The 27,128-nt window shown below is 40.3% G+C and overlaps 1 protein-coding gene across 4 annotated transcripts in view; it reads left to right on the top strand.

Moving 5' to 3' along the window:
- The window catches only part of SULF1 (sulfatase 1), a 176,593-nt gene that overhangs the window by 13,403 nt on the left and 136,062 nt on the right, over positions 1-27,128 (top strand). For 3 of the 4 annotated variants that reach the window (XM_077752454.1, XM_077752458.1, XM_077752457.1), the window contains exons 2-3: positions 21,414-21,492; positions 26,340-26,405. The gene's annotated coding sequence lies outside the window, so the exon portion shown is untranslated. The remainder of the gene's footprint in view (positions 1-21,413; positions 21,493-26,339; positions 26,406-27,128) is intronic. The other variant, XM_077752455.1, reaches the window with a different exon arrangement.

Raw genomic sequence — 27,128 nt, 5'->3', positions numbered from 1 at the left:
CTTATTCCTTCAAAACATCATTTCTTGAGCTAAATCATTGCAATTTGCAATATGTGGGTAAGCAATTATTTCTGCACCCCATAAAGCTGAATCTGAGAGTAGACAAGCCTGAGTCTAAAGAGTTAGTGAGTAGAGTAATCAGTGGTAGAACTCATGTCTTCTAACTCCTCTTTCACTGCTCCGTGCTTCGAGCAATTCAAAGTATATCACAATTTCTCAATATTGGGGAAAGCTGTAGCATTAGAACAGTTGAGCCTTTCCTCAGAAACATCACCTCATTGAGAAATAAACATTTGAAATTCTTACTCAGGTACTGGAATTTTCCCAAAAGAAGTCTATGAACAATATTCTTCAGAGCTTAATAAATTACACAAGTGTATATCCCGTTATATATCTGTACAATTTATGTTTAAACTGATTTATTTATAAAGAAATTAAGATCAATCATTATTGGATTATAAATGTATTTCTTAGTCATTAACTTATATTTTTGTGCTGTATTATAAAGAATAACAATTTAATAAGTCAAAATAAAAGATTAATTTAGAATACTTAAGTGTGGCTTTGACTTTTTGAAAAATAGTTTTGTTTCCAAAACATGTTCTAGATTTCCTTTTGTTGTTGTTGTTGTAAGTATCTAAAGGAAGCCATTATGATTTTTAGGGCAATGAAAGAAATATGTGACCAGAAAAACAATATTTTTATAAATACTTGTAAGTTATCAGTTGTATTCACTCCACTGGAGAACGTGATTGCAAATCTGATTGGAATTATAAAGAATCAAACTTACAGTGTTACAACTTCTGATGAAAGGAAGAATTCCACAGAAAACACAAAGATAGTGTGGCAGGATAATTACCTGTTTGTCACACAGCTAAATCATATTACAGTGAATGCTGTAAAGGGATTCTGTGAAAAATTATTTCTTTGGTTCATGTGAACACTTAGTTTCATACTATTTTCAACTAAGCCTGTACATTGAACTCTTCTGTAAAACATGCTTTCCTTTTTCCTATTTGTATTTCAGCTGTTGTCTATACTGGAAATAAAGCAGGTCATGTTCACTACTTAAAGGGAGGAACCAAAGATAAAGCTGAGCTCTTATTAAACTCTTTAGAGCTCTATGGTTCTGCCATTGAGCAGCAAATGCCCTTGAGTTTCTATGGCCTTTTCTCAAACATGCTCATAATCTGCACCAAAAATACCACACAAAATGGCAAACTGTTAGAGTAAAACATAGCATAAAGATTCACGTGTTTGTAGGAGGAATAGAACTCAGAAGTTATGCTGCAAAACGTGAGAGCATCTTTGTTGTTTCTCTCACTCATGACAGAGACTCTTGAGTTAGCTCTAGTCTTCAGCTTGTTACAGACATACACAATGGACTTTCTAGTTTGTACTCTACTGTACGTACAAGTTGTGAGTCCTCTCAAGTTTTATGTAATTGGATTGTCCCCAGTTTAGGAAATACACATCCTTTGATTTTATATAACAATGTATACTTTTCCAAAGTGCTTTCTTTTTTTCAAGTTTATTTATTTATCTAGAGAGAGAGAGAAAAAAAAAAGAGAGAGCGAGAGAGAGAAAGAGACAGGGAAAGGGAGTGGGAGAGGTAGAGGGAGAATCCCAAGCAGTTTCCAGGTTCACAGTGTAGCACAATGCAAGGTTCGACCTTACAAGCTGTCACATTTTGACCTGAGCCAAAGTTGGATGTTTACATGACTGAGCCACCCAGGTGCCCCCGAAAGCGCTTTCAAACACTTATTTGATTTTCACAACCCTGTGGAGCATGTCACACAACTAAGCATCTGTACCCCTTTTAAAGAATAAGAAACAGAGCCACATTCTTAGGTAATATATGCTGAGAAATATTTAGGGTTATAAGACCATGATGTATGTAAATTACTCTCATCAAATCCAAGGGGGGAATATATATATATGTGTGTGTGTGTGTGTGTGTGTGTGTGTGTGTGTATATACATATATATATTTCAGTGGAGGGGGGACAGATAGCAAATGAGCAATTGATAAAGGAATTGGGGCAAATTTTTAACAATAGATGTATCTGAGTAAATTATCTTGCAACTTTTCTATAAGTTAGCTCAATTCCCCAGACCTCAGTGTGGGTTTTTTTTTTTTGGTAATTATTTTCAAATTTTTTTTTACAAATTTTTATTTACAAAATTTTTTAAAAGGTAGAGAGACACAGAGGAGTTAAATAATTAACATATGCAAATAGACCTGATCAGAGGCACAGTGAAGAATGGGATCCAGGTCTTCTATTTCTCCACACTTCCCACAAACTGATAATTTATTTCTATATAATGAAAAATAATTTCCACTTAAAATTGTCGGAGGCCGTTTATAAACCACAACCACACCTTCCTCCAATCAATCACCAGTAATCAGTACCATAGCCCAGGACAACTTATTATTATATTACCCATTACAAATCATTTTGACAATTCTACGTTATTTGGTCCTCATAACTCCTTGAATGAAGTAGATAACACAATCTGTATTGTACTCATTTTACAGATTAAGAAACAGGCTATTGAGGTAGTATATCATTATTATTCTCAGCTACTAAATAGCAGAGTCATATTCTACAGCCAGATACTCAAGCCTCAAATTTCAGAACCACTACTCTTTCCATTATATCCTTTTGACATTACAATGCGTTTTCATACCCCTAATGACCATATCTAAAACTTCTTGGATTCGTGTTGTATTTAACAATAGAACACAAAAACGAAAACAAACAAAGAAAAACATTCTCTTAAAGAACAAATCCAAATGACTGAAAAAGATGCCTATGTTTTATTTACTAATATAGTGTATAATAACACCTGACACTTCTTAAGTACCTACATGTACTGTACAAGTAAGTGCTTTATATACATTATCTAATTTAATTTTTTCAACAACTTTGTGACCTGGAGTCCACGTCATGCAAACAATGAAATGGGATCTGAGAGCTTGACTAACTTGACTGAAATGGTTAACTTAGAGGGATCAAATCAGCATTTGGAGTACTCCAGACCCCCATCATTAATTAAATTGTCCTTATTCCACATTTCCATCTTTTTCTTTAAGCTCAGTTGATTAATATTTTAACCAATTTCTTTATCATATATCAGTATTTTTAAAAATTCTGTGAGAATTTTTGCCAAGAACATAGTTTGTACAGACAAGCAAATGTATGTAAAAGCAGGAACCACATCTTATTTACATCAGCAGCAGCCCCGGACACACATTAAGCATTGAATAAATGTTTGTTAAATGAATGAATGATGTTTGGAATTCTCTAAAAAGCTTTTAAGATGTCATAATATAAAAAGTTAAACACAAGAGCTAACAATTAAATAGGTTCAATTCGCCAAGCCTTGGGTTTATAGCAAAGCACACCTTTTTGAAGCCAGAAAAAAAGAAATAATAACAGAAAACAAATTTAACTTTTTTAAAAAGCCTTCCCCTGGAAAGTTGAAGTGCTTTGTCGATAATCTGACAGATGTGGCTTTTAACCATCTGGATAACCTCTTGGATTATCATCTCTTATCTGTATGACAAAAAGGGATGTCTGCTCTCACTGCTAATTGGACTTTGTGATTTTTCTCTTTGGTATAACCAGTTGGGGGAAAAAAGAGGTGAACACAGCTGGCTTTCGAAGGTGCCCTCAGGGGTGCCCACTGAGCAATGACACAGGAAGAGACCAGGAGGAGAAAAGGGGAGTTCAGGATAGGCGGTGGGATATACAACGTACAATTTTCCCTCTCTTCTTCCAACCCACACTTTCTGCCATCCATTTTATGATTTCTTCCCTCTCCAATGGTTTTGATAATACTTATCTGTATACATTACTCCTCAAATAAGAGCGGTTAACTGAGCTGAGAAGACCACATTCACCTTTCTCCTCCCTCTATTAGTAATACGACCCCTGTCCTGGCCCCCACACACGAGTGCAGTGATTAGACGACACCTTAAGTGCACAACTGAACTTTACTGCAATGTAAGGAAATTTCAGGATAAAAACTGCATTCATAGAAGTCAGTCACATATCAGGTCTCAGGTTACTCAACTTGGCATGAGTTTAAAGCATCAAGCAATTCCTTTCGGGAACTGCCCATTATCACTCCCTTTGCTGTCCGTCATCCTTGCCTCAGGCTCTGGCTCTTAGCCTCTCACTCTTCTTACTAATGCACCTGCCAGCCGCAGACATGGGTACTTGCAGATTCTGCAGAACGAGGCTTTTTCCTGTCTCAGTCTCCGAACATCCTCTAGCCAGCATCTCCCAAAGAGTGTAAACTCTGCACTCAGCTGTGTCCAGGGCTCTGTCCCATATACCTCCTGTTTTCTTCCATCTTCTCAGCCCAGTCTGCACCCCTGAGCTTTGTCCCAGCTCCTCTCTCTGGCATATATGCTTTTTGCATATGTAATTTATTCCTCCGCCTGTTCACAGAAAGACTGGAGGGGATAATCTGAATTTGGCACATACTGAATTTCTTGGATTATGTTCCCTCTGTTCATATTTCCTATGTCTTTCTAACCCACTGTTTTCTAGCAAAAGCTTTTTTCGGATTTCTAACATAAACCATAACTCCCCAAGTTTACCTAATCCTCTGAATAACTATTTGTTCCCCAGGCTGAAGGCACAACAATAATATTCATGTTATTATTATTGACTTACCAATCACTGCCTTTTTTGAGAGACCCCTATTGTTTTCCTGTATATAATTAAATATTTGTATTTAAACACAGAAATGTAGGCAACTATTGACAGGGTCACACTTTCACTAATGCTTACTGAAAAAAGGAATATATTTTTTGCTCACCCAGGGCAAATAATACTGAACTCATACTTAGGACGTGAACTCCCAAAAGACTCTTAGAAAAGGGAGGAGGGACGCCTGGATGACTCAGTTGGTTAAGAGTCTGGCTCTTGATTTTAGCTCCAGTCACAATCTCTTGGTTCCAGCTCCAGTCATGATCTCTTGATTCATGAGTTTGAGCCCTGCAGCCGGCTCTGTGCTTGTAGTGTGGAGCCTACTTGGGATTCTCTCTCTCTCTCTCTCTCTCTCTCGCACGTGCTCTCTTTTTCTCAAAATAAATACACTTTTTAAAAAAGAAGAAGAAAGAGAAACTGAATGATAACTGAGTACTTAGCACGTGATAGACACTGCTATTCACATTCAGACTTTGTTATTCCTATATTAGTCATCCCAGTTATAAGTGAAGAACTAGATGAAAATATTACACAACTGTAGAGCTAGGAATTGGACCCAAGTCTCCAAAAACCAATTCTGTCTCTCAAAAGAAAGTTCTATATAAATGCTAAACAGTAAAGCCAGGTCATTAATTACATGAAAGCAGTTTACATTTTTCTGCAATTCACAACTTTTTTCCCCCAGACTAATTAAATCTCAAATGCTGGTTAAGTGCTTCTTCCCACAATTTGCTAGGTTTTTTTGTTTTGTTTTGTTTTGTTTTGTTTTGGTAAAAAGCTAGATGAAGTTTTACTGTGAAGCTGGTGAGGAAGAGAAGACTGGGCTTCCAATAAAAACTTGTTAACTGGTATGGCACATGGTGCCTATTAAGGGTGGAACAATCCTACAGATACAGACTGGTCTGTACACTGTTTGCTAAGGGCTGGCCCAGGTGCTCATCTCTTAGACTGGTCCCGTGGGCTCATCCCCAAGCCAGCCTTGACAGGATGGCATCAACTTCCTAGGAAAGCACGACTGGTGATTTCGAATCCAAGGCAACACAATGCATGTGCTGCTCAATGTTTTCTGTAAGGCCTTATTGCTGTTCCTGAGAAGCAAGACACATACATGCCTACTTAATTTGCCTTTGATTTACATGTCCTGGCTTCTTAAATCATTTCCAGAGGTCCTGAGGAAATGTGACATAAATGTGTTATCTTTTCCTCCAACAGAATGTCAGATCACTTCTTGAAAGATCCTTTCCAAATGCTTTAGTTCAAACCGATTTTAACAAACTTAAATATATACACCATAATTAGGAAGCCAATTTATTCAGTTAATTTGCATCAGTCTAAATAATTTTTCCTGACAGGTGACTTCCGTTCTAAGTACCAAGTGCTTTTTAATCCTAGTTAGGTTATTGCTAAGGATAAATGATTTCACATTTCTCATAAAGATGCCAGTCATTAAGAATATTAACGCAAATTCCTTCCCCTTGAATAGAAATGAGCTGTTATGTCAGCAATGTTGCTGCGTCAGCTTTTCTATTGTCAAATACAACAAATGATGAGAAAATCAATTTAGTCTTTAGAATTAGTCAAGTGAGGAATCCTTTGAAGTGGGGGTGCCGGGTTTTGCCTGGGTTCTATAATCACATAAAAGCGGGTACACTCTATATGTTGGTAAAATGTTGTGAAATTTAATGAGGACTATTTGCTGCCGTAGACCTTCCAGACAGAATCTATCTCTGAAAAAGAATTCCCCACTCCTAAAATAGAGATTTGATGAGCAGCAGATGTGGGTTAAATGAACCCTTGTTCAACTGAACTAAGAATATATTTTGATCTGTATGAGGCGCAGGCCAGAAAAGGGGGTGTGATGATACAGCACAGCCTCAGCGTTGAGGTCGGCTGTGGTATTCGACTATATTTATTTACTCCATAAAGTGTCTCTTGTAAGGCAACATACAAATGAGCTCTTCGTGAATACTTCCTAATAGCCAGAGGAGGCCATGCATGCTGCTTACAGAACAATTTACAATTTTACTTTGTAGTCAAAGAACGTGTGGAGGAAAGAAAGTTAATGGGTAGCCATAACCTTTACAGTGATCTATGCCCTGGCAATGATTTGCAGGTTCCACAATTTTGTTTCTCCACCCATAAAGGGAAGATTAGATCATTGCTCAAGAATGACAAGCATTTAATATTTGGAAATGACTAAATAATGAAGTGCCTGGATTCTATAGAAATGCCGAGGAGAAAAGAAGATTAATTTCAACCAAAATCTAGTACAAACATGACCTTCCTATTGTAAATCTCATGAATGGGAAAAGAAATTACATCTAAAGCTTTGTTTCTAGGCCTCAGAATTTGGAAATACATTAATATTGGAATGTTTCAGATGGAGGGAAAAAAGATTTGTTTATTATAATCTCTTCTTGGTCTGTGGAGATGAGAAAAATTCTTTCTGCTACATTTTACGGAAAGAATGCAGTTAGTAGAGATTTAAATGACAGGGATAGAAGGGTCATCTTTTCACTCTTGTGCCTTTAGGCAGGGCTAAAGTTAAGTCATCTCAGGAAAGAGAACAATGCTGTTACTCCCCCAAAATCTCCAGGTGAGAATGGTAAAAATTAAAAAGAGCAGATGGGAAGGTTCTGGGGCCTTGAAATGAACAAAGGTCAGTTTTGGCTGACATAATTTCAGTGAAAACTCATTTCTATCTGCAAATAGCCTGACACTTAGCAAAACTCCAAAGGATGTGATATTTGGCACTAGTTCTCTGCAAAATTCCATTTGGTATTAGTATTCATGTCTGGTCATTGTTTTGTTCACCTCCTCTTCACCCCATTGGTAAGGGAAGTCCTGCCCTAAGTTTCCAGGATGACCAGAGGCAGAACTTCTGACACTGTACATGTGGGAACAACAGCGGTTTGTCAGTCACCTAAGCCTAGAGCCCAGGGGAGGAGGACACTGTGTGCCTGCAGAGCCACGCAGAGGTTGCACTGGGGAACATAGGGAACCAGAAAAGGCTATGGGGGGGGGGGAGGCAGGCTTTGTAGTAACAAGAGGATCAAGTGTACCTTGAGTCCCAGGGTGGGATATGGTTGGCTTGTTTCAATGATCATGTGGTCTGGAAGGAGAGTGAAATATATTAGGTTGAGGACCAGGTAGAGTGTAGCTGGAGCAGCTGTAAAGGGGCTGGCCAGGTGGGGGGCCTTTCCCAGGGTGGAGGGAAAGAAGGAGCTCACTTGCCCTTGGCTATATTTGGCCCCTCTAACAAACATGTTTTTACCACACATACCATGTCTCATGTAAAGAGAATTGCTGTCTTAAAATTTTTTTATGTTTATGTATTTATTTTTTGAGAGAGAGAGAGAGAGCATGCACGCACATAAGCTGGGGATGGGCAGAGAGAGGGGGAGAGAGGGAATCCCAAGCAGGTTCTGTGCCCTCAGCACAGAACCCGACATGGGGCTCGAACCCACGAACCGTGAGGTCATGATCTGAGCCAAAAACCAAGAGTTGGACACGTAACCAACTGAGCCACCCAGGTGCCTCAAAAGAGTTGCTTTTGACTGGATTAACAAATATGGGGATGTAAAGAGTTTTCTCAAGAGAGTGCTCTCAAGCCACACCTATATAATTAGCTAGATGATTTATGCAGAAGCATCCTTTGCTATTCACTTTGATTTGAATGAAAAGGGGAAGAGGGTCCTAAATCATCCAGACAAATTACATATTTAATTCCTTGCTTGATTTTAATTTGTCACAAGGTGAATATTGACTAACTTTAGACTTAACAGCCAATGGCCGAAAATGGTCTAGCTCACTGAAGTGAAAGTGTTTCTGCCTTCCATTTTTCATGAAGAATTCTGTCAGGTAAGACAGTCAGGTCAGACTATCTCTCACTTTCCCTGTTGCTTAACAAGAGAAAAGATAAAGGATATGAGAAGGCCAGTGGTGTCAGAAAGAGTTTAGACACCTGAAGTTAATGCTGGGCCTATTATAAAATTTTGGGCAAGGCATTTAATCTCTCTGGACCCCAAGTTCTAGACTTTTTCATGAGGATGTTAAACTAGATGAAGGGGTTTTTATTGTTGTTGTTAGTTTATTTGTTTATTTTGGAGAGATAGCGCAAGTGGGGGAGGATCAGAGAGAGAGGAACAGAGGATCCCAAGCAGGCTCCATGCTGCCTGCACAGAACCCAAAGCAGGACTTGAACCCATGAAACTCTGAGATCATGACCTGAGCTGAAACCAAGAGTCGGATTTTTTTCTTTAATTTTTTTAATGTTTATTTATTTTTGAGAGAGAGAGACAGAGCCTGAGTGGGGGAGGCACAGAGAGAGAGGGAGACACAGAATCTGAAGCAGGCTCCAGGCTCTGAGCTGTCAACACACAGCCCAATGCGGGGCACAAAGTCACAAACTGCAAGATCATGACCTGAGCTGAAGTCGGACCCTTAACCGACTGAGCCACCTTGGTGCCCTTAGATCAACAGTTTCAAAATAATTTTTTTAGTAGCAAAACCCTTGTTTCAAACAAAACTTAAAGTCACTTTATAAAATAGGCAGAAATGAAGCTTGTTTGTTTGAATCCACTGACTGGGGCCCAAGCCCTACTGACCTGGCCTCCCCTCACATTTCCTCTTTCCCAATTCTTCCCCAAAGATTCCTAAAGCACTTCCTGGAAAGCCCAGCGTTCCTTGGAACCCAGTTTGAAAGCCAGCAGATGAGATACTGTCCAAGATTCCTCCCAGCTTTCTGCAGAATGGAAAAATTATAGGCTGGATAGTCAGATGTGGGTTCAAGTCCTCCTTCTGTCACTTCCTGAGCTGAGTTACCAGTTTCTCCATCTAGAAAGTGAAGATAAAAATAGTTCTGTTTTAGGACAATTGCTACGTTAAGAATGAGTGTGAAGCATCTAGCCCGTGCCTGGAACCTAGGAGGGCCTTGCAAATGGGAGCTTTAATAAATATTATGACTCTGACTTGAGCAGGGCAAAATGAGGAAAGATCCTATACTTGAACTACTAAATTGCCACGAGACTTCTGTCATTCCTGAAGCCAAAACCTCAAGAACTTGAGGCAAACATTTCTCTTTAGGACCTGAATTGGTTTTCATTGTTCCCAATTAGTGGAGGCGGGAAAATTCTTCTAAGTGACTGAACATTTTGTGTGTACTAGAGAGCAGTACTGTGTAGACACACCCCAAGTCTCTTAAATGACACCAGGGTTGATCCAACCACCACAGATGGAATTTAAAGCATGTTGCCTTCACCAAAGAATACCAGGGGAGATGTCATTAAGAACACTTTAATGCTAAGCCACAAGAAATTCAGTACCTGACAGCTCACGGTCTATATTTCACCCTGTATCATAAAACAACTCGCCAGGGAGCTGTTGTTCGTTTGTGCAATTGCTGTTGTGATAGCCTGTGGTTCTTTCGCTACTGGATGAGTTCCCCCTGTAAAATGCATCCCAGAAGTCTGATTTCTGAAAATCTCACCTTTGGGGAATTTTCCTGGCATTCTATTAAGTAAGCTCCACTTTATAGCTCCTCTAAATGTAGTAGCAGAGGCTCAGTGGATGCCAGCCATCCTGTTACCCTCACGAACTTATACCTGAGAGGCTGACTTTGGTAAAGTTTGGACACCCATTTCCATGTTTTGTAAAGCTTTCCTTAAAAAAAAAAAAAAAAAAAAAGGCTATCCACCAACACCTCTAAGCCCTTGCCCAGGTCCACTGTCAATATTTTGCCACCACATGGCAGCGTTCACCTGAGCCCATGGACGTTACTTTCGCTCCAAGACTGATGGCCCAGGTAAGATCGGGTTGGCTGTCAGTTAAATTCAGTGAACATTCATTAAGTGTCTGCTTTACACAGGCTCCGGTCCCCTAGGCCATCCTGGGGAAACACATAAGGCTCCAAACCTATGGGGAGGCAGAGGGCCGGGGCGGAATTAAAACAGAGAGAGAAGCAGAGCCAGCGGACAAAAGAGGAGAAATTTGGGAAGGATTCCGTGGGGAAGTTGGGATTTAACTAAGCCTTGAAGGAAATGGGAGTGCAGACATTCCAGGCTGAGGAGGAGGATGTGAGTAAGGCTAGAAAGTGAAGGAACTGAAAGGCCATCTTTAGAGTATGATTCATATTCTAATGTGCTGGGGTAGGTGAGGCCGAGGGAGGGCTGGGAAGTTGGTCATGAGTGTGGAGACAAATAAATGGAAGTTCTGAATACCAGGATGAGAGAGGATGAGAGAGTTCCTGAGGAGTTGGGGAGATGGGGAGTAGTGCCGGGAACAGGCAGGATAAAAAGGATTAAAAAAAAAAAAAAGGAGGTAGCAAGTTGGGGAGGGAGAGTCAGCAAGGAAGATGGATGCTCAGGGTGAATCAGAAAACTTTCTCAGACCCNCCAACCACGAGACCCATAGAGATTGCAACTCTGCGATTAAAGGAGAGGGTTCAGCCCTGGCGCAGGGAGCTCCCTGCAAGCCTTCGCTGGGAAAACGAGAGGCGAGGAGTAAGGAGAAGCGGCAGAAACACCTGGCCTGAGGCNACTTCTGCCTCTGCTCCTCCTCTTCTTGGAACTGGCTTTTGTTTGTCTGGCAGCCTTGGTTCTATGGGGGTGTGTGATGATAATAATACGCGGGCTTATATAACCCTCTTCATCTTGCAAGCACTTCGCAGACAGTCCCTAATGAATCTCCGGCGGCCGGAGCGGCCGAGAGGAAACCCCAAGCCCGCGCCGAGGCCAGACGGGAGGAGGGCGGTGCGGGTCAGAGGCCGGGCCTCCCCGGCTCCCCGCGCCTCCGAGGTCAGGGGAGATAAGGAACAATGACTCCCGCCCTCGGGCGCAGGAAGGAAGTCCCGCTGCCACCTTATCTCTGCTCCTCTGCACGCGCCCAGTTCCCAGAGCTTGTTCTCTAGAGAAGATTTGGAAGGCGGCTTTTGTAAGTATGATGCTCTGCTTTTTCTTTAGAAAGGCAGGAAACCCAAACTTTCCTTGCTGCCCCGGTCCATTTTATAGTACCTATTCCTTAAGATTTAGTTTCCCTCGCTCCGATTCTTAGGTGATGGAAAGTGTGTTTCCGGCCAAAGTCTCCACCCACCTGGGTCCCTCCTAAAAATCACAGGAGGGGAAAGAAGTTGCGGTTGAGAATTCACACGACAAAAGAGCACCCAGGCCAGGTGCTGAAATTGGCCACTTTCATCACCTCCAGGTTATGGCTGCCTGTCCCACACACATCTCCTCACCCGAGAGAGGAATCCTGGTTCTTCGCGTGGCCTGTGAGGCAACCAGAAAGGATGGAGGGACTTTAGTCTTCAGGTTCTCTGCGCCGCAGTGCTCGCAATTTCAGACAAATATAATTGTTGGAAGTTTCTTTTCACACTCTGAAATAAATCCCATCTCTTGGTGAAGGCTTGAAAACTTGCACGGGCTTGTATAAACTGTACAAAAACACTGTAACTATAGTGGACATGTGAAGTGTTACTAAGTTTTTCACCGCAGAGCTGGAAGGTCTAAATGTTAAAGGAACATGGACACCAATTTCTTAGGCACCAGCAAACACCAAAGCTCTGTTACTAAGCTGTTCTCCTAAAGACTGCTGAATTCAGAGAGCATTTTTCTCAGGGATGATGCTCACTGCTTTGAGAAATTGACTTTCAACCAAAAGTGAACTTAAACCCCTTGGAACAACACTAAGAAAGATACAATTTCTGAACACAAAATAGAACATAAAGAAAGTTCTATTTTGGGGAGGTGTGCAATTTGCATTTACAGAACCATGATTACAACTTGGTGTAAGTATGGCATATAGAAAATTACTGCCTTTACTCAGGTAAGGAAACTGAGACCTAGACATTGGCAATAATGTAGAAAAACATGGCCTTTCACTTTTAATGCCAGGAGTGTTATCTATGATGCATCCACTGAACTTGCTTGTCCTTATCTTTAGATAAACAGATGCGAAAGCCACATATATCATGAGTATGGTATAACTGTGCATGTTTGTGTGTATGTATACACATATATATGTAAGAGTTCAGGACAATTAAATATATATCTAAACACATATACTCTTACATTTGTTGTCTCTATCTAGAACTCAGAATTTTACATGATAGTATAATATCCAAAGTGGGCCAAGCAGAAAGATTCCATATCAAATTTCAGAATGCCATAGAGCTATTTATTCAGCAGACATAGGAAACTTTATAAAATTATGTCTATTTTTAAAGAATCTCTTTAAATGACATTTCCACTTAGAATTCTCTGTGGCTTCCAAGAAATTCTAAGGCATAATTAAAGTTGAAAATGAGACTGGATTCTAGTTGCTTTTACCCCTAAATTTAAAAGTGATCTGTCAACACTAAATTCTATATGTTAGCTAATTTAATTACAAGGATCAGCCACATAATCTCAACATTAGCTTCAAAGGCATACTCAGTCAGAGTAGAAAGGGTACAAACCATGAGGGCATCCGGATTTGAGGCTTGATTTTGCCATTATCTGGTTATATGACCAGCAGCAAGATCTTTAAGATTTTTAGCCTGAGGTTTCACATCTATAAAATAAGGTCAATACTACTAACCCCAAAGGTAGGATTGTTGAAAAGACTAAAAGGAAATAATATATGAAAAACACCAAGCACAGTGTCTGAAAATAGCAGTGTTTCAGTCAATTTTAGGGCTTTTCTTTTCTTTTCTTTTTTATATTTTTGATATTTGTTTATTTTTGAGAGAGACAGAATGTGAGTGGGGTAGGGGCAAAGAGCAAGGGAGACACAGAATCCGAAGCAGGTTCCAGGGTCTGAACTATCAGCACAGAGCCCGACACAGGGCTCAGACTAAGGAACTGTGAGATCATGACCTGAGCTGAAGTTCGGATGCTTAACCAACTGAGCCACCAGACACCCCTTAGGGCTTTGCCTTTTACTTTATTATCTTTGATGCAGTTCATTCATTTATTGAGCATCTACTATGTATCACATGCTATGCTAAGCACTAGTGATACAAAAGTGAATAAGATTAATATTCCGCCCTGAGAGAATTTATATAGTTCCAAACGACAGATGGTTTTCTCAACAGTGCAATACCTGTAAAAATAGAAGTGTGTTTCAGATGAAGTGACAGAAGTGAAACCAGAATGATTATTTCTGTCTGGTCTCAGTCAAAGGAACTATCCAGTGACAAGGTGAGTGTGTCAGTTTTAAAGGATCAGCAAGAGATGGGGAAGGACTTTGTCGAAGAAAGAGCACTGGGAGAGAAGAAGGTGTGAGAAAGCCTGGGGTCAGAGGCTGATTTCAGTTGATGCCAGAATGTTGCCTCTAGGAGGGGCTGGAGATTTAGTCAGGGGCCCAACCATGAATATTCTGGTGCCTCATGCTCAAGTGATTGGACCTAGTACTGTAGTAAAACTCAAAACTCATGCATGGACCAACTCATGATCTCAAAAAAAACACAAAAACCTGTTTTATAGGTTTAGATCAATATACAAGAAAAAATTTGAGCTGAAATGTAAACCAGCTGCACCAGTAAGATATTGTTTGGTTTAATAGACTATTGCATTTGTTTGTACCAAACCCATCCCAATGATGGAAGCATTGTAGCACAAGCTTCTTAACTTACCCTAACACTAGCCATAGCACCTTCAGGATCACTCTTTAATCAGTGGGAGCTAAGAGAGGACTTTGCATGGGGCTGAGGAGGCAGAAAGTAGATAGGATTTTTTGTTTTAGGAAGGTTTTATATACAGCAGCTAGTATCCAGTATGGAGTGGGGGTTAAGCAAAGGCCTAGGCAATACTATGAACTAGAAGACCAGTTAATAATAGACTGTTGTAGTGGGGCACCTGGATAGCTCTGTTGGTTAAACATCCGACTCTTGGTTTTGGCTTAGGTCATGATCTCGTGGTTTGTGGGATTAAGCCCTGCGTTGGGTTCTGCACTGACCACACAGAGCCTGCTTGAGATTCTTGCTCTCTCCCTCCCTCTCTAGCTCTCCCCCACTCATGCTCTCCCTCTCTGTCAAAATAAATAAATAAATGTAAAAAAAAAAAAAGGATATCTATTGAAAAAAACAAAAAGACTATTGTAGTTTTCCCTGAGAAATGCTGAAGTCCTGAGCTGTGTAAGTGGACAACAGGGTGCAGATTCCAGAACTATTTAGAAGGTACGATGTTCTCAATGTGAGGGTTGAATGAGGGAATGAAAGGAAAGGGAAAAAGGTCTGTATTAGTTTCGGGGCTCAACTGGGTAGCTACAATGGACTACCATAAAAGAAGAGGAGGCACAAGTTTATAACAGAGAATTGAGTTAGTTGGGGGAGGGGGGCTGTTGAGTTGAGGTGTCAGTAAGAGGGTAGACTACAACATTGAGTAAAAATCAAAAGTAGTTTTTAAAAAAGTATAAAAATTGCCAGATTTGGGGGAGTGGATTTGGAGGAGAGACAAAGTGTAAGCTCTCCCTGTTATGCTTGATGCCCCTAAGAAATGTCAATATCTGGGCTTACTGGGCTCTGAGGTTTCATCTTGCATCCCTGCTGTTGAGTGGATTGTTTTTCCACTAACTTTCAACAGGAAGGCCATGTCTAGGGCAGTCTTGCCAATAGCCATGCATACCCTTAAAAAGACTAATTTGTACTTCCTCTGAGCCTTCAGCAATTAATAGAGACTAGGAAAAATATCTAGGCTAGTAGAATACTTATTGAGAAGGAATACATATTCATAAAGAATATTTAATCATGAAGAAGTCCTTCCTTAACAGACTTTTCCACTGCCCTTGAATTAGGGGATACACTCAGAGACAAAAGAAAAAGAGGTAATTTCTTTTTAAAAAATCTTTTTAATGTTTTATTTATTTCTGAGAGAGAGAGAGACAGCATGAGCAGGGGAGGGTCAGAGAGAGAGGGAGACACAGAATCTGAAACAGGCTCCAGGCTCTGAGCTGGCTGTCAGCACAGAGCCTGACATGGACGGGGCTTGAACCCATGATCTGTGAGATCATGACCTGAGCCGAAGTCGGACGCTCAACTGAATGGGCCTCCCAGATACCCCAAAAAGAAGTAATTTCTAAGACCAGGGCAAAGTTGGTGATTTCCCACCTTGCCATTACTAAGCCTACAATCATCTCCTTTGGTGTGACAGGAAAGGTCTCCCATGCGCTTGAATGGTATGTAATCAGAAAGAAGGGGTGGATAACATTTGCGAAGTTTTAAAAGATGACAACTGGAAGAATTTTAACATTTAGAATGGATAGAAAACGATCTGATTAACAGACAGGAAGCTGTGACATTTTAAATCTTTGAGGTCTGATTACTTGATAACCTTCGTTTTCATATACCTTTCACCCTTTCTACACTCAGCCCTTAATCTCTTATGGCAAAGCCTTGATCGGATTTCCTGCATTTCGGAGTGCCTTCCCCACCTGAACACTTCAGAGCAAACACCATTTATTATGAAAGGGGCTTAGCCCCAGACTTCATGACTAGTCTCACAAAGTCGTATAATATTTCTGTCTGGTAGGTAAACTATATCAACATATTTAAAAACAGATTTAAGAAGCTATTTCCACTTCTGAATATAAAGAAGTTTATCACTCATCAGAAAGATAGTTTTTGGTTATAAGCTGAATACCATCTGGCTTCTGATGTTTCACTTCAAAATCCCCCAAACTTCAAATTATTTTGGGCTCTTGATGAAAAAAAATTCTATTTTTACCAAACTGCTTCCGACATTAAAAAAAAAAAGAGAGAGAGAGAAATTCCAAAAAGGAGCTGTTACTATCTCCATTAAACAAATTAATCACCCTCTATATATTTTAGAAGATGAACTTGCATCCTATGAAAGTTTATTATTTAAAGAAGGAGCAAGATACATTTGGGGAATTCCCATTAGCACAATAGAAAGCATGAAGAATATAGTGAGCTTCCATATAAGGTGCTGGCTATCCCACATGTAGGTTACTCAAGCCAGTTAAAGTCTTGGCTTCATAAGCAAGTGCTCCACTCTTCACAATTATTTTGGGTTTGCTGACATAATGATTTACTCCAGGCGGGTGCCGCCTGAGCCACTGCGCTGTCCTGAGCAATGTCTGCAGCTGTGCGGTCCCCCAGACACCTGAGTGCAGAATATTGCCGGGTTCTGCTTCATTTCTGTGCTGTTTGGAAAGCTGGCTGCTCCCCAACTCTCTCTTGGGTTTGGCTTCCTGTTCACATGTTTTCTGGTCCCATGTCATTGTGCATGAAGTAATAGTCCCACATGCGAGCACCATCCACAATGGCAAGATTTGTGTGGTTCAGTGCAAGGTTTCTAATGAGGACATTTTGGACGTTCCAACAGCTCCTTAGGGAAAGCAGTTTGGAACTATTATTACTTTCCAAGGCAGAGCAAGCAGAGACAGAATGCACTTGTGCAACAAGACTAAAAGCTACTTCCAGAAGAAATGAAGGGACAGCTACCTAAGAAATCTAAGCATTTACCTTCCATGTCTATCTAAATGTATATGTGTGCTTGTGTAGAAAAATGCCTCCAATTCACAGTTTAAAAACATCAGTTACTGTTTCAGCATTTCACTGTGAATGGTGCTAGTGTTTTCCACTGAGGACTGTTATTTTAATGACATTGCTCTGCAGCAAAATCTGATGAGTTTACGAAGTTTGAGAGCCAGGAAATGCAGCTCAGTTTCTGAACAACTGAAAAAGCCAAGAGAGTTAAGTTCAATCATCTACTTGCTTTATAGCATGGATTCCTAAGTGCTAAGTACAACACTAATACGGAGAGAGAAGCCAAACCAAACTTTTAAAGTACAGCCCTTAAACTATCCAACTCAACTTTCCAGCATATTATCAGCAGGTGAAATTCTGGCACACACCCACATTGAGTTGTGAATGTTAATGTCAAATTAATGGGCATGTGTGCCAATGTTTCCTAGGATTTTAGGGCAGAAAGGGATTTTGGCTATTTCCCAATCTTATCTGTATATTTTATGAACAGAGGAGCTGATATTCACACGAGCACATGCTCTCTCTCTCTTTCTCTCCCCACACACGCATTTACACAAGACACATCCGAGTCTTGTGCTGAGTCGTTGCATACAGAAAATATCATAAGTCTGGCTGAAGAAAAATAAAGGGCAAAATGGCCTTGAGATGGGGCCATGATTCCCTTCTTCACACATTGTGTGTGGCCCAGCATCAGCGCCATGTGGATCAAAAATTTATCCTTGCTTCAGGAACCATTTAAGGTCTTAGATTAGATATTTTTGACCAAAACTTGAATAAACTCCAAAACAAACTCAGCATCTATATGTGACTCAGGTTCTCATGATAAAGTGGGGCTCTGGGGCACCTGGGTGGCTCAGTCAGTTAAGGGTCCAACCTGGGCTTAGGACATGATCTCATGGTTTGTGGGTTCGAGCCCTAATTCGGGCTCTGTGCTGACAGCTAGCTCAGAGCCTGGACCCTACTTCGGATTCTGTGTCTCCCTCTCCCTCTGCCCCTTCCCCACTCATGGTCTGTCTCTCTGTCTCAAAAATAAACATTAAAAAAAGGTAACAAATAAATAAATAAATAAATAAAATGATGCTCAGTCAGTCCCTGGCACTTACCCGTGAGGCCGCGTTATGATTAGAGTATAAGATATATATAAAGTCCCAGGTATAACCTCCATGCTTAGCAATCTTAAAACCTGATCCAAGAGATGAGACCTTCACCCACGTAGGCAGCAGTGACAACAGTGGGGGCCGTATAACTAAATGCTACATTGTGTGGCACAGATTTTTAAGTATTGGAGGGCTGGTGACAGAAATGAAAATGGAGCTTGTCAGGAAATGTCAGGACTTCAGCTGATCCCAGAGGGGTGCTTAGAATTTGAATACATGGAGGGAATAACTGGCTTTTTCTAGGTAAGGAATGGAAGAAATAAAAGCATAAAGAAAGTCTCACAGGAGGACCTTGAGGAAGCCAGGCTGCTGGGTACTCTCCTATAGCATTTCCCTACCAGACCGATGGACCACAGATCTCCCTGTATTCCCTTACATTACTATCTACTAAAATGTGACTGAAATATATACCCTAAAAAACCTGGGTATAATTCACTTGAGCGATATTTATATGACTATGCACCCATAATAATGTCATTATATTTGTATCATTGAAAATCTAAAAGAAACTGCAGATTAAATATAAACAAAACCGTAAACCAATAACATTCTCTTTAATAATGTTAATTTTATTTGCCAAATGATGCTGTTTTGCTGAAATTAAAGAATAAATTTGTTCCAGCAGAGTGTTCATTAATGAAATTGTAAAAAGAAGACACATTTTAATAAGAAATTTCTTTTTTTATTAATAAGAAATTTCTATTGCATATTTAGTGCTATGCCTATTTAAAATGAACTGTTACAAGTGCTACATGTAAATGAGGGCAGGATCCAGGCAATACATCTGCTGGGGTCAAGGTTATGGAACGGAAAACTGTGATGGCTGAACCATCCCATCACCTTGCTCTCTTCTGGCCAATAAAACTTTCCACGGCACCGCAGGAAGTATTTGACTCCCAGGGACACACACTTATCAGGCAGATATTTAGGCTGCCTGTGTTCTTTTTGTAATAGCCTATAGCAATTAAATTGTTACATTATTCTCCCACACATTATCATTTTAATGATGACACATCAGAACCTCCGTTTATAAAATTTATAAAAAGCCTGATCTCGTTCCATGAAAATATCTTTTGAATGCATATTACCACTCCAAGAGCTAAAAAAAAATAAGAAACTCCAATACTACTGCTTGCCAACGTTTACTGTGTGCTTATGTGTGCTTATGATAGATCCTCAACTCTCCTAAATTTTTCACATGGATGTTTGCATGTAATCCTCACATCAACCCTATGAGTTAGATGCGATCTTTGATCCCCATTTTTCAGAGGCTACTGAGGCACAGAGAAGTTAACTCACTCACGGTCGCAGAGCTAGTAAATGCTGTAGCCTGGAATTCAGGCATCTAATTCCAGGCTCTGCTACGCCGAACAGTATATTCAGAATGATTGCAAAAAGGTGTTCTTTCGTGTTCAGCTTTGCCAGCATGACCACAGCCAGATACTTACAGCTTCGCATTCACGTGTTAACTTTTACTTCCAGGGATCACAAGGTGTCGTGCATAATGATAAACATACACATTTATATGTCCTCCAGGGATGTATTTTAAAAGTAGACATCTTATAATAATTTGTAATATTATCAGAGATGTGAGAACCGAGAATGTAAAAGTTGTCCTACAGCTCACCAACCCCCAGAACGGGAAGCACACGGGAGTAGTTCAACAGGCCAACTGGGTTGGGTGTGCCAGATTACAGAGGGTGGCGTAAATGGGTGGAGGAGTTGAGCTTCTGTCAGGAACGGAAAAAGACATGATAAGGGTGGTGTGGGAGGAAGGGTCCTGCAGCCACAGGGCAGTTCCAGGGAGCCTCTGCTGTAACAAACTCGCTCTAAGCTTCCAGAACAGAGCAAAGGACTAGGTACTGCCCCACATTTAACCCGAATCACTAGGGCCAGCTCAGATCAAGAAGAAATTCCAAGTCTATTATACTGAAGGAAATAATCTATACCTGTTACCTCTGAGATTCCCCTCTGCATATACCAACAGACAGTTGTTTTTACCAGTGAAGAGGCAAGAAAGCTCCAAATGGAATGTGTCAATAGTTATTTACATGGGCAAGAGAAATACTTTTTCCAGGTAAAGGAGATTTGGGGTTCTTAGATGGTATGTGATGTTTTCCTATTCTTTTATATTTGTTATATTTTTCTTATAAGATATATTAGATACTAATATTTCTTCTATATCATATATCATAAATGTGTACATGTTAAAAATGTGCTATTCATGGCAGCAAGATTACATCATCAAATACTTACTGCATTAAACTGGGTGTTTCCTCTGATTCAAAGTATCTAAGTTGATTTTAGTTACTTACATTTTTCAACTGTCATAAATGCAGAATAGAAACAAATTTAAGGGGCACCAGGGTGACTCAGTCGGTTTAGCATACGGCTCAGGTCATGATCTCGCAGTTCATGAGTTTGAGCCCCATATCAGGCTCTGTTCTGACAGCTCAGAACCTGGAGCCTGTTTCAGATTCTGTGTTTCCCCTCTCTCTGCTCCTCCCCTGCTCACACTCTGTCTCTCTCTGTCTCAAAAATAAATACACAGTAAAAAAAATTTACAAAAAGAAACAAATTTAATCACTTGTAAGTGTTTACTTTGCTACTCATCAAATAAATAATAGCTTACAGCAACTTTAGGAGATTTTATAATTCAGCACATTTTCCTTTAAAAACAGGTCTCATAACCTGAAATTAGATGTCGTTCAACATTTAAACTTGGAACACTTTGTAAACTTTTGAAAAGAAACTCTTCTTTATTGGTTGTAGGAAATCCAGTCAAAGAGTAATATGAAATGAATCTGAGGGAAAGTCTTTCCCTTGATGAAGAGAGAGCCAAATGGAAACTTCTACAAAAGGACTGAATTACTCACCATACTTCAAAGTCTCTTGCAAATGATTGTAAGAAAATCAGCGTGGATAAAATTTGTAGAATATTATTCCTAATGATGGCCTCCTTTGAAGTTATGAAAGGGTGCTATCAGAAAGATAAGAGAAACCACTGATAAAATACAACTGAGGACACTTTGACTCTTCTCCATTGTAGGTGCTGACGGCCACCCACTACCATCTGTGGATGACATGCAGGTTCTCCAAGACAGAGTAATTGCAGAAAATCTTCAAAGGTACTAGTATCAAACATTTATCTCTTGGTTAATTAAACCAAGGTGCTAATTAAACCTGAACGTCCCATGAATGGAGAATTATAAGACACAGAGGAGTCTTCTGCCTTCCTGTAGCATTTTCATCCTTCTTGGCTGAGAGAGCTAAAGGGGGCCTTAAATGTGGTAGAGCCATTTCATGAAATTAGGCTTCAGTAATGGCAAAAGAACTGTCTGAATAATGAGTATTCGAAGAATCAGGGGTGCTTGGCTGGCTCAAGTCAGTAGACTCATCTCAGGGTTGTGGATTTGAGTCCCACACTGGGTGGAAAGATAGAAAGAACGAGAGAGAGGGAGGGAGGGAGGAAGAGAGGGAGGAAGGAAGGAAGGAAGGAAGGAAGGAAGGAAGGAAGGAAGGAAGGAAGGAAGGAAGGAAGGATCATAGAATTTAATTAACATGTCATGAGCTGTTCAGGAAGTTCAGGGCAATCAGAGGCACAGTGAATAACAGGCCAGCTACCCCCAGCCAGCCAGTCTCAGGAGTGAAAACCACAGATATGGTTCATAGCTGTCTTGTTCATAGTTTGCCTTCACAGTTTCTTGCCTTGGCCACATGAACACTAGTGCCCAGAATGTTGTGGGGCTGGGAAAAGTTAAAAAGACCCACCTAAGCAATACAACCGTAATTGCAAAAATGTTCTTGGGATGTTGATTGATGTGAGTTTACAGCCCCATGTGTCTTTGCTGAAATGTCAACACTGAAATTTGTTCTCTTTTACCCCCAACCAAACTAATGCAGTGGAAACTGTTGAGTTCCTGTTGGTTTCAAATTACAGCTCTTCAAAATCATTACCTTCTCTGCTTGCTTTTCATTCTAAACCTTGTGTTGGCCCAGGTTGGCTTGGGTAAAATCCTCCAATCAACAAAAAGTTTGTGAACCTCATACAAGCAAAACAAAATGAAATCTTCAACAGGTCTGGCCTGAATTTCAGGCTTGTCTTTTGAGGACTGATTTCACCAGCTTCTCTTTCTAATACTTATGGCATTAAGCATTTTGTGTCCTCTAAAGTGGCAAATTTAGAAGAGAAATATCTGGAAGTGTATGTGAGTCTGGTGTTAGTTCCTTGACAGAAAATCATGAATGTTGGCAATATTTTTCTGTAATTCTCAGTGCTCTGTGTACAAATGGTCTGGGGCATCACCAGAAAAATAGTGGAAGCTGGTTACCCACAAGCTAAATAAAAAATAAGAGAAAACAAATTGAAGTTGAATGAAGCCTCCTTCCTTCAAAACTCTGGACAAGAGAGGAAATATTCCCAAACAGAAACTAAAAAAGATGTCTGTTTAGAAATAAATTCAATAAACAGTAGAACTATGACTACTTAAGAATTCATCTTCTTGAGTCAGTTCTCCATTTAATGGGTAACTCTATCGCTTTAAGCATTATATCCTCTTTATTTTTCAGTATATTCTTATTATGAGAAAACAGAAATGTGTTTAATATTGCATCCAGTTAGAATTACATGCTCAAAGTTAACACACAAGAACTTCTTACAAATCTGTAGGCCCCCTATGAGAGAAGTGTCTGGTCTGCTTTTTCTGTCTTTGGACTGTTATATACAGATTCAAAGTTGGACCAGTTGCCAGCTTCAACACCTCTGACCTTCCTCCTCCATCATTCGAGCTCTATTAGGTAGGTAACTGAGTCACTTTCCACTACCACATCTGTATTCACAGATCCACTGCCCTCCCATCTGGTAAATTTTGGAGAAAGAGATAAGTCCTTTCTATGTGTGCTTGGACAGTCAGGTTTATAAAATAAGGACCATGTTAATGAGCCTTGAGCTTCAAAATGCTGCCCTGTGCATTTCTTATTGCCTCTCTGCTCACGTCATCTGGGTATAAGGTTTTTTCATTTAATATTTTTCCAGCTTTAAGAACTGCTTACCTGCAGTTCATTGAACTTGGCGTCACCTCTGAGATACATAACACAAGAAACAGAACCAGGAGATGTCATAAGCAAAACTCGGAAGCTGTCTAAGCATCTCCTGACTGTCCGATTGCCAGAAGATTCTCTCTTGTTCCAAGGAGAGATCAGTTGTGTTCACATGCAATAAAACAACAAAAGGACAATTAGATTTCACAGCTTGGGGGAGATTTTGAGGGTTCTTGTCAAAAATGTTCACACCTGTAGAACAGANTCAGCACAGAGCCCGACGCGGGGCTCGAACCCTCGAACCGCGAGATCATGACCTAAGCGAAAGTCGGACGCTCAACCGACTAAGCCACCCAGGCTCCCCACACCTGCCAAAATCTTAATGGCCGCTATTGTACCTTCTGGACTCAAAAACAGCCCTGTCAGCCGAGGTTTGGGGCACGCAGATGGGGTGACTTAGAACAGCGACTATGTTGTTTATACGGAAACTAAGACCTTTCCTATCCCAGTTGATGCCCATTTAAGATGGAAAATTTTATCAAAGCATGTCTTAGTTTGTGTCTCCCTGGCACTTTATTATTTTTTATCTGTCCCTAATAATTTAAGTTATTCTCAATGCCTTAGTTTAAATTTAAGAGATTTTTAAAACTGTCCATAGATTGTAATAGTAAACTCTATCTTTTCAAGGAATCAACTTCAGATTTAGACCCTAAAAACTGCTAAAATTTTCTTCATCTGGGCATCTACTGAGCATTTAAAGCTTGCTCTGCGTATAAAGAGCTGAATTTGGGGCTGCTAAGAAGGCTACTCTTTTCATTTGTGAGCATTCTCACCCTTACCATTTCTCAATGCACATCCTAATGGTGGTTAAAATAATGTATTTGTTGTAAAACAATACAATAGCTGACACTAGACTGGCTCAGTCAGTGGAGAGTGCGACTCTTAATCTCAGGGTTATAAGTTCGAACTCCACATTGGGTTTAGAGGCTACTTAAAAATAAAACCTGGGGCACTTGGGTGGCTCAGTCAGTTGAGCGTCTGACTCTTGATTTTGGCTGGGTCATGATCCCAGGGCCATGGGATCAAAGCCCATGTCGGGCCCTGGGCTGAGTGTGGAGCCTGCTCAAGATTCTTGATTGCCCCTCTCTCTTACTAAAAATAAAATAGAATGATATAAAGTAATTCTTTAAAAAGAAGCAGCATAATAGTGACCCAATATGAAAGTTTTTTGAGGTAAAACACACACACACACTTAACCCAAGCCCGTGAGTTTTTTTTTTTAATATGAATATATGCAATGAGGAATCATAGAAAATTACTGCTATGGACTATTTCTGACCCACCAAAGCAGCAATTTCATATGGTCCTATCTAATATGTAATTGGAAATGTAGAGAATATATAATTTTATTCTGATTCTTTTCACTTTTATATCGAAACAGTCTACAGTTTCTGCATTGTCTTCAGAGTTCATAGTTTGAATCCGTGCATCATGCTCTATTACATGGATGTGGGGCACATAGTGGATTTTGCTTTCTTCCTATAAGAGGTAACACTCAAACAAAACTTAACCCACACCTTCCTTCACACAGCCGTTTTATTTAGTTGCCTCTAATGCCAGTTTTGAAACTAATGTCTTCTCCTGCATCCTCCTTTCATCCCCCTCCAGAACTAAATACTTTCACGTGAGTCATCAATACAAATCTAAACGATAAAGCAAGTGTCAGTATGTGCGAGCAAGCCCGTGTGCACACATGCATACACGTGGTTAAATGGACCTGTGTAGACAGTACATCCTCAAAGCCAAGGAGTTTGTGGTTAAAGAAAACAGCAAACTTCCACAGGATGAGAAACATTGTGCCCATCAGGCTGTGTCACCTTTCACTGGCTTTTCTCCATTTTCATGTGACTGAGACCTGTCCCAGCAGATGGTCCTCCCAGTGCACTTTGGCTGCCAAAAGAATGGTGCTTTGTCTAATACGGCGAGGAAACAAACTCCGGGAATATTAACCCACCAGAGGGAAACCCTTTGCTCTTGCCGTAATGATACATTTGGGCAGGAAGTTAAGAGGAAAATAGCTACTCCCCTGGGGATGAGGAGTGCTGAGTGGGAGGGAGGGGAGCAGCTTAATTATGATAAGAGTGGAGGCGGGGAGATGGGGACAGTCACAAGTGGAGATCAAGGAAAAAAGAATGGGATGATGTCATTCTTTACTGGGACAATCACTGAAATGAAATCAGGTCACACACAATGGTCTTGTTCTATGCCTGGAGCTGTAAGTGTTAGAAGAGATTACTTTGTGGTGATGCTTGTTAGGAAGGGTCTAAGGCCCTGCTGACATTAAGATATCCCCCAAGACATTTTTAAGACGGATACGAAGGGCAGAATCTTTCCATCCAGTGCTGAAATGACCCACACTAGGGGCACAACATTTGTTTAAAGATTACCAAGCCAGAGTTTAGGATAGAAAAAGTCTGGATTCTTACAACAGTGAATTTTAAGAAGCAAAATGCAACTCCACAACTTGGTTTCAGGCCAGATGTTTTAAATTGATACCCTTTTTCATAGGATAATTTTGAGTGGCATTTTGGAGTTAGGATGGAATATATTTCCCAGTATAATGTTGCATTTTCTAAAAAGAAGTACTGCTTTGTACTGTGTTAGGACATTTTTGGGACTGATTAACTCTGCTTACATAGGAAGCATTTGATTTGTGTCACTGTTGAGTCCCCAGTGCCACTGGTGGCAGATATATTCAAATTCAGGTCCCTTCTCAATGATGTCCTAATTTAACCTCATTCATCTGCTTAGATTTCATAAAGAGGGCATCACAATTACAAATGAAGGTTAGGTTTTCTAAGAAGTCATCCCTGGAATAATTAGGTGATAGGGTCAAATCCTGCTATTAAGGTTCTGTTGTTACTGTGTTCTCTAGGGCTTCAAACAAAGAAGTTATTGACGAAGGCGTTTTTCGGACATTTTTGCAGGACATTTTTGCTGTGTGAGTATTTATAAGGGTAGAACTGGAACACGGGAGGCCTTTTACATTCACATCTGCAGGTTAGAGAATCTACAAACTTTGATGTTCGGTTTTGGTAAACGGCTGGTCTTTAGGTGCATATGTATATTCAGGGATGGTAAGATCCTTCTGTCTCTGGTAGACGATACAAAAGTGTAAAAATAAAATTAGATTACGGTGAGAACTCATATTGGTTTTATGATGTTGCCTTCAAATTACTAGAGAATCTTGTTTTTGGTATAGATGTTACAAATGTGTTTGATTGAAAGTTGCTGCAGATTGTGGCTATCACAACTCAAGGAGGCACATTTTGAAGGGACTTTAGGGGGCCCGAATCTAACATGAACCTCAGTGGTATCTGCTTCCCTTTTTTCCCCTCACATTTTAATTTAAATTCTAGTTAGTTCTGCTTCCCTTATTTTTAAATGGAAGGTGATCAGGCTACAGGGACTTTGAGAGAGTATAATTATTTAAAAATTGGGGCACCTGGGTGTCTCAGACAATAATGTGTCTGACTTTCACTCAGGTCATGAGCTCATGGTTCATAGGTTCGAGCTCCACTTCGGACTCTGTGCTGACATATCAGAGCCTGGAGCCTGCTTCAGATTCTGTGTCTCCCTCTCACTCTGACCCTCCCCGACTCATGCTGTATCTCTTTCTCCCTCTCTCTCTCTCTCTCAAAAAAAAAAATAAAAACATTAAAAA

Source organism: Crocuta crocuta, unplaced genomic scaffold, assembly GCF_008692635.1.
Source record: "Crocuta crocuta isolate KB4526 unplaced genomic scaffold, BGI_CrCroc_1.0 scaffold141, whole genome shotgun sequence".
In the NCBI taxonomy this organism is placed as follows: Eukaryota; Metazoa; Chordata; class Mammalia; order Carnivora; family Hyaenidae; genus Crocuta; species Crocuta crocuta.
Note: the sequence above shows the minus strand (reverse complement) of the source record. Positions and strands in the feature narration are given on the sequence as shown.